Below are 7,727 nucleotides of genomic sequence, written 5' to 3'. Positions count from 1 at the left end.
TACCTGTTCAAGTAGTTTTTTCATGCTTTTATCAAATTTTCATGACATATATTATGCTTTGTATTGTTCTTATTAGTTTATATCTCTGGTTCATGTTCCTGTATATATTCTCTTGTAAATAAAAGCGCTCCGTTCTTTGTGGGGCGCTCAGTAAATGCCTATTATGTAATATGTTATGTTTTGTTGTCTCTAGATGTAATCTCACAAAACAAGGTGGAATCATCTGCGTAGAGGTCGAGTTGGTTTTCATACTCATCACCCAGGTCATCAATGAAGACAGAGAACAAGAGAACAACAGTGGGCCGAATATTAACCCCTGGGGAACTGATGCATTGATAGATAAGACAACTTTGATGGAACGATCTGTCAGGTAGCTCCTAATCCAGATGAGCAGCTTGCCAGATACTCATTTTGCTGTGAGTTTCGAGCAAAGGCCATTATTCCAGACATTGTCGAATGCTCCTTTGATATCCAGGGCAACCAGACGCAGGTTGTTACCTCGGTCCAGGGAGTTGGACCACTCTTGGGTCAGAATGTGTGCTGTGCTGTGCTGTGGTCTAAATCAAAACTGTCTACCTGATATCAGTTGGTTTCCAATAAGATACTTCTGAAGAGGGTTCTGTATAACAGCCTCCACGATCTTGCTGATGATGCAGAGCAGAGATGGGGCGGTACATAGATAGATTAGACTTCAAACATCTCTTGTGAATAGGAATGACAGATGCAGTCTTCCATTGGCTTGGGAAAACTCACTTGAAGAAGCAAAGCTCAAACAGCAGGCTGAGTGATCCCGGGGAGTGATCATGCAAGTTCTGCAAGATAATGAGCGCTTGCAAAAAATATGCGCATGTATCTGGTTGTAGATTCGCAAGAAGCTTCCTAAAAGTTGATGTAGTGTAGACTTGACGCCGATCCTTCTGCACTGGTACATCAATTTAACTCTGGTTGAGTTACCAAACAAGGTGTTAACATATGGGACATCGGGCCCTTTGAGGCTACTGTCTGAGCCCCCGTACAGGAAAAAGTTGCTGTCATTGGTATTTTTGTAAACCCCAATGGGTAATAGTTCCACTGCAAAAAGTTTCATCCATGTGTCTCTTCAGCTGAATAAATCAGTTATGGGACATGGGCCCTTTGAGGCTACTGTCTGGGGCCCCGTACAGGAAAAAGTTGCTGTCATTGGTATTTTTGTAAACCCCAATGGGTAATAGTTCCATTGCAAAAAGTTGCATCCATGTGTCTCTTCAGCTGAATAAATTAGTTATGGGACATCGGGCCCATTGAGGCTACTGTCTGGGCCCCCTGCACAGCAAAAAGTTGCTGTCATTGGTATTTTGTAAACCCCAATGGGTAATAGTTCCACTGCAAAAAGTTTCATCCATGTGTCTCTTCAGCTGAATAAATCAGTTATGGGACATGGGTCCTTTGAGGCTACTGTCTGGGGCCCCGTACAGGAAAAAGTTGCTGTCATTGGTATTTTTGTAAACCCCAATGGGTAATAGTTCAACTGCAAAAAGATTCATCCATGTGTCTCTTCAGCTGAATAAATCAGTTATGGGACATGGCCCTTTGAGGCTACTGTCTGGGCCCCGTACAGGAAAAAGTTGCTGTCATTGGTATTTTTGTAAACCCCAATGGGTAATAGTTCCATTGCAAAAAGATTCATCCATGTGTCTCTTCAGCTGAATAAATCAGTTGTTGGACATCTGGCCCTTTAAGGCTACTGTCTGGGCCCCCGTATCGTACAGGACAAAGTTGCTGTCATTGGTATTTTTGAGCACCCCAATGGGTGATAGTTCCAATGCAAAAGTTTCATCCATGTGTCTCTTCAGCTGAATAACACCATATGGGCGGGCCCCTTTGGGGCTACTGTCTGGGCCCCCGTACAGGCCCAAATTGCTGTCATTGCTATAGGCATGAAAAGTATCCTCCTGGGAGTGATATCCAACAAGTTTTGTCCATGTGTCTCTTGAGCTGAATAAATGCATTTGAGCTGAATAAATGCATTTTTTCAGTCGGGGTTTTTCAGTCGGGGTTTGTTTTGGGCCTCGATATTTTTCCTCGGGGGCTGACGCCCCCTCGGAAAAATATCTCGGCCCAAAACAAACCCCTCCGATTTCACACAATAACCTATAAACAGATAGCACGCAGTTATTATTGTCTAAATATTTTGAAAAGGTTCTATTATTTATATCCCTCGGAGAAGACAGCCTATTCTTAGGTATGTCACAGTGGCTGCACAATAATTCTGTCATACTGTGCACGCATACATAACAGTGAATCAAAAAGCGCGCGGATCAAAGTTGGCCAATTTTTGAAAACATACATGTCAAAAACGATTTCCTCGTTATGTTTCATTGATCACAATAATTTGTCTTTTTAATATATGGTAGGTGAAACATTTCCTAAATCACTATCAACTCCGCCGAAATTAAACACTGCCTAGTTTAAGAGTTAAGACCTGTTTTATGAATTTTTTTAGATCGTCCATAAATCAATAAATATAGGTCTCTCGAAATAGAGGACCTAGTACCATCGGTCTGAAATACCAGTGTTTGTTATCATGTATTTTTTTTTCTTGGACAATGAGTGAAACACTTCCCTATACCAATTGAAAACTCGGTGCACTTAGGCAATTAACTGCAGTTTCTTTATTCAACATCACAGCAGGTTCATATTTGACAAAATCATGCTGTATGAATAAAACATAAATAAAACATTGAAAAAGTAAAAATTACATATGCCTAATTAACATAAGAATGGCATAAATATATAATTAGATGTAATTAGCTAATTTGCATAATTAATGACTTTTTGTGTATTTTTTTGTTACCAAATGAAAGAACTTTGGGTACTTATGTGTGCAAAAAAAACCGCATCCTCATATCATGTACGGTTCTCTGTTGGCATTATTTTTGCATATTAATTAGCTGGACTTACTCATTTTTTAAGCTTTTATTTGTCTGCAGATTCGTCAAAATGGCTAAAATTGTATATTTGGTGGATTTATTACATTTATTCGAGGAGAGATTTTTAATCTTGTTTTCTTTAACGAAGTCCGGAAAGATATGCAATTAATCTGTGATACTTAAATCAATGCTACCTTTTCAAGAAAGTGTCCGAATAAGCATTACAAATCCCAAAAATTACCATTTTGCCATTTATAGCAATTTGTGGCAGGTTTTCACCCGATTTCCGGGTATCTTCAAGTTGACGTTACATCACTTTGCATTATCCGATTTCAATTCTGTTTTTTGTTTTTTGAAGCATTCATAACGATGATTCAATTAAAAGCGTCAAATAACATGTTTCTGCTGCGCTTATTTTTGGGGTGATATACCTACTATTCTTCTTTTTTTTTTTAGCTTTTTTGGTTATTTTTGATAAGAACCTATTCATTTTTTTATTTTTTAAAATGACAAGGCAATCTTATCAAATTTGATGAGTTTGTTGTCATTTTGATCAGAAAATCCGATTCATTTTGAAAAGAAATCTGTTAATTTTGAAGAGAAATCTGTTAGATCCCCCTGTGAATAGTCATACCTGTGAAATTTGAATTCTCTTCATTTGTTCTTGCAAAGTTAAAATGACAAAATATAATGTCAATTTGGTGAGAAACACATAAAAGTCTTAAATGTCGGGGCGGCCACCATCCACAGGGGGGCAAGAGGGGGGGGGCAAGACTTTTCACAGGGGGCAGCTGACCCCCTGCCCCCTGGCTAAGCCACTGGCTAGGATGTAATGCGTTCTTGCAAGTGATATTGTTAATTAATCGACTATAAGCTACTATAGCAGGTTTTGATCTTCTGTAAAAATGTGAGAAGGCAAATGTGCAGGCAAATGTGAGGTTTGGATAGAGGGAGAGAGAAATTGCTACCATAAGGACAAGGTGACGGTTCGTGTAAGTGACATTGTTAATTGAAAATAACCGTGCTTAATTTGTGAGATTTAAAGGCCCATACAGGGAGTTGCTCTTCTGGATGATCGTAAAAATCATCAAAATTCAGATTTTGGTATATAGGCCTACCTTTGTAGCCTGGTATACTATAGTAGTTCAGCCGTAAGACGGAATTTGCATGAATCTGTAATTTATATACTGACAGAATTAGCCACATGTATTTGACTGGGGGCTTCAACTTCGTCAATACTGCCGTTTTCTTCGTTTTTTTTGCCAAATTTTGCATTTTAAAATTACCAAATGACAATATTTGTATGACTTATCCTTCACTTTTAAGCAATTAAACAATTATTGTAATTTTTTTTACAATTCTGCTGGGATCACTGAATGTGTCTTTAAAGGTTTTTAGGTAATTATGCGACTTTTCAAATTGAATGGATATGTGCGGCTTTTGGAAGGTTCTTGAAAAGTAACATGTACATGTAGACAGATTATGTGAGTTTTAGTGTTGATGTTGCAGTTTTTAGGCAAATGTAACTTTTTTAAGGTGTTGAAATCTATAGTTTAAAGGGGCATTTCGTGATCCACAGCCTCCTCCCTCCACTTTTTCAAAAAAGTTGAGATTTTTATATCACTGGAAACCTCTGGCTACATAATGTTTATGTACAAAATATTTCTTGCAGATTAATTCGTTTTGCAAAGATATCGTGAAATTTGAATTTCGTTCTGGTGCACCAGAACGAAATTACAACGCATTGTCTATGGAGCAGTGGACGAAATCCTCCTTTAAGGGAAATGTGCGGCTTTAAGAGAGAGACAAATTGCTATATGAGAGGTATAATAGTTCTTGCAAAAGTTACATTGAAAAGAGATAGACATGTTCATATTGAGTGAAAACAACAAGAATTTGGAAAAGGAGAGTTTAAGTGAAGATAGTTTGTCTTACTTTGTTGATCTCGACTGAAATGAAACTGTATTTTTTCTAATAATGTATTTTTTGCACTTAGAAAATGAAGATTTTTTTTATCAATTTATAAACATACCGTATAGTCTGAATACCCAATTTTTGTTTATGCAATAGTGGATATGTCATCCGTCTAAATCGGAAGGTCGTGGGTTCGAATCCAATACTCCTTTAGCATTTCGTGATCCTAGCATCCTCTTTTTATGACATGTTTCAGTAGATATCCACGAAAAAAGCTTATTTCCAAAATTTCAGTTGATTCCGATTTTCCGTTTGCGAGTTATGCATGATTATGTGTATTACACTGCTCCATAGACAATGTGTTGTAATTTCGTTCTGGTGCACCAGAACGAAATTCAAATTTGGCGATATTTTTGCTAAACAAATTAATCTGCAAGAAATATTTGGTACATAAACATTATGTAGCCAGAGGTATCCAGTGGTGTAAAAATCTCAACTTTTTTGGGAAAAGTGGGGGATGAGGCTGTGGATCACGAAATGCCCCTTTAATACTGCGGTTTAAAAAAATATTTATCTTACGTTTTATCAAGAAAATCATCAAATTGATGTTTGTAAATTTTCATCAAATTAAAAAAAATTGACCAAATGTCACGTATTTTTGACTAAATATCACATTTTGAGTTTGACTAAAAATCAACATTTTTTTGACCAAGAATCACATTTTTGATCAAAACTGACCCAAAATCAGTTATATCAGTATATTTGACTATAAAACGTTTGGCGAAAACAGCTGTGTAACGTTTTTATTTTTTGCAATAATTTTGAACACCCTATACGAAGAACTACGTAAAACGTATCCACTTTATGTTACACTGGATTTTAATTACACCATTCAGAATATCCATTCGGCATATATCCACAACAATGATGTCGTCGACCGCAGAATGAGAGAGCGAGAGTAACAATCAACAATTTCTACCAAATTCACTTACATTTCGACACAAGACAATACCGTCATGTATGGGGAATGGTAGCTTACTACATAAAGGGTAATATATGCGTTTTGTCTTTTATATTTACGCTGACGTTTACGTGTAGGGAGACATAATTAAATCAGCTGTTGTGAGACACTGCACTGCATGATGGCCACTGCACACTTTCACTGCAGGTGTACTGCTGACTCGAGAAGTCTCGCCACGAATTTGCTCACCAAATAGCTTCACATTCGAGGCTATTGAAATCTATTAGAAATCAATGAAGTATGCCATGACACTGTGCAAGCTATGTAACAGTATTATTATGGGATTAAAGGCTTAAAGTTAATGTACGATTTCCTTCAAATTTTAAATTTGTCATTATAGGCCTATACTCAAAATGCTGAGTAGTAATAATGATCGGGAATGGTTTCTGTCCATTTTGAGCTGAAATAACGAGGTAACGTGAAAGAAACACTGCTTGTTATTTTGGCCGTTTAACACGCAGTGAGTTCTATGGCCGGAAATAAAGTCATAATTTTTTGAATTATGACTTTCATGCTTTATGTCGAACTTTGCACTGTTTACCTACAAACACAACAAATTTGGCTGATTCCATTTTATGCAAGTTGTGACATGTGTAAACATTACAAATAATGCAAAAAAATCAGGTTTGAAAAAAATTAACCAAATTCATATTATAAGATCGTACATTATGACTTTAAGATTTAATTTTAAAATATCTGGTCAACCAGTCCAGATACCTATTGAATGACGGACGAACTGACGTTGCGACTAGCGACTCAAATCTTAATTTCAACATACCCAGATGAATGAGAGTTTACACAGTTAAAGCAATGGAAGTTTGGAAGTAAACACAGGTCACAGCCGATCACGACAGGCGGTCGCATTGATATTATTACTATAATCAAAATTCAAATGTAAGTATTCCTTGGCCAAAGTGGAACATGCGTGTTGCGTCCAGGTAGTGTACTAAGCGTGTACGCAGTGCAAAGCGCGTGTATATTAGCGTGTATATTCGGCAGTGATTATCGCGGAGCCACTAAGCGTTCACAGTGTTCCAGTTTGGCCAAGAAATACAAGTTAAATTTTATTATACCGGTAGTTGACTCTTCGAAATGACTAGCATCCAAATTTGAATCATTATCATGAATTTTAAAACAATAAACAAGCATTGCAAAACTAGTGCAACAGAGGTCTACCGGTACTCAAAATCCTACCCACTCTTTGTCAGGGGGTCAAACCCCTACCCTATATATTTTCCCCCCACTCTTTTAGACAGACACCCTTTTTTATCAAAAATTGAACCCCCACCCTTTTGCAATGTTTGTGACCAAAGCTTACAATAATTACCGCAGTTTCATACAGTCACTTCCGGGTCTGTTTTATCGCTCTGCATCATCAATCTATTTCAGAGTCCGAATTGATGCAGAATTTATCCTCATCAAACAAACACTCATGACTTTCTTATTCATCTGAAACATTTGCGACATTACAACTGAATCATCTTTCGAAAAATACAACAATCATCTTTCGGAAAATACAACTTTCACCATTAGATTGTTAATCGTGAAACATATATATGGCCGAATGGTGAACTTTTTCTGAAGATACATACAACACTTTTTTCGAGAAATTCGCCATCTTGAATAATTGCAGAATTGCGTCACACAGTAAAAACCTGTCAGACTCACACACGCTTGAAAATGTATGTGAGCATAAATCATCGTCAGAAGGAGCGTTCATCAAAAGCTTGTGCTACGCAAAGTGTTGGAGTTTGCATCACCGGTTTTGCATTCAGCTCTTTTACATCAAAAAATGCGATAAAAACATGATTTTGGAACAAAATAAAGCTTGTTAAAAAAGAAACGTCTAACCTTGATGCGAAAGTTTAATTAGATAAATTCGT

General features: G+C 37.1%; 1 protein-coding gene across 3 annotated transcripts in view; it reads left to right on the top strand.

Annotated features, from left to right (window-relative positions):
- The first annotated feature begins 5,741 nt into the window (after positions 1-5,741).
- The window catches only part of LOC140137970 (ATP-binding cassette sub-family A member 2-like), a 194,728-nt gene continuing 192,742 nt past the window's right edge, over positions 5,742-7,727 (top strand). For all 3 annotated transcript variants that reach the window (XM_072159793.1, XM_072159792.1, XM_072159791.1), the window contains exon 1: positions 5,742-5,872. The gene's annotated coding sequence lies outside the window, so the exon portion shown is untranslated. The remainder of the gene's footprint in view (positions 5,873-7,727) is intronic.

Source organism: Amphiura filiformis, chromosome 17, assembly GCF_039555335.1.
Source record: "Amphiura filiformis chromosome 17, Afil_fr2py, whole genome shotgun sequence".
Taxonomy (NCBI): Eukaryota; Metazoa; Echinodermata; class Ophiuroidea; order Amphilepidida; family Amphiuridae; genus Amphiura; species Amphiura filiformis.
The sequence above is the reverse complement of the archived record's forward strand: the minus strand, read 5'-3'. Positions and strand labels throughout refer to the sequence as shown.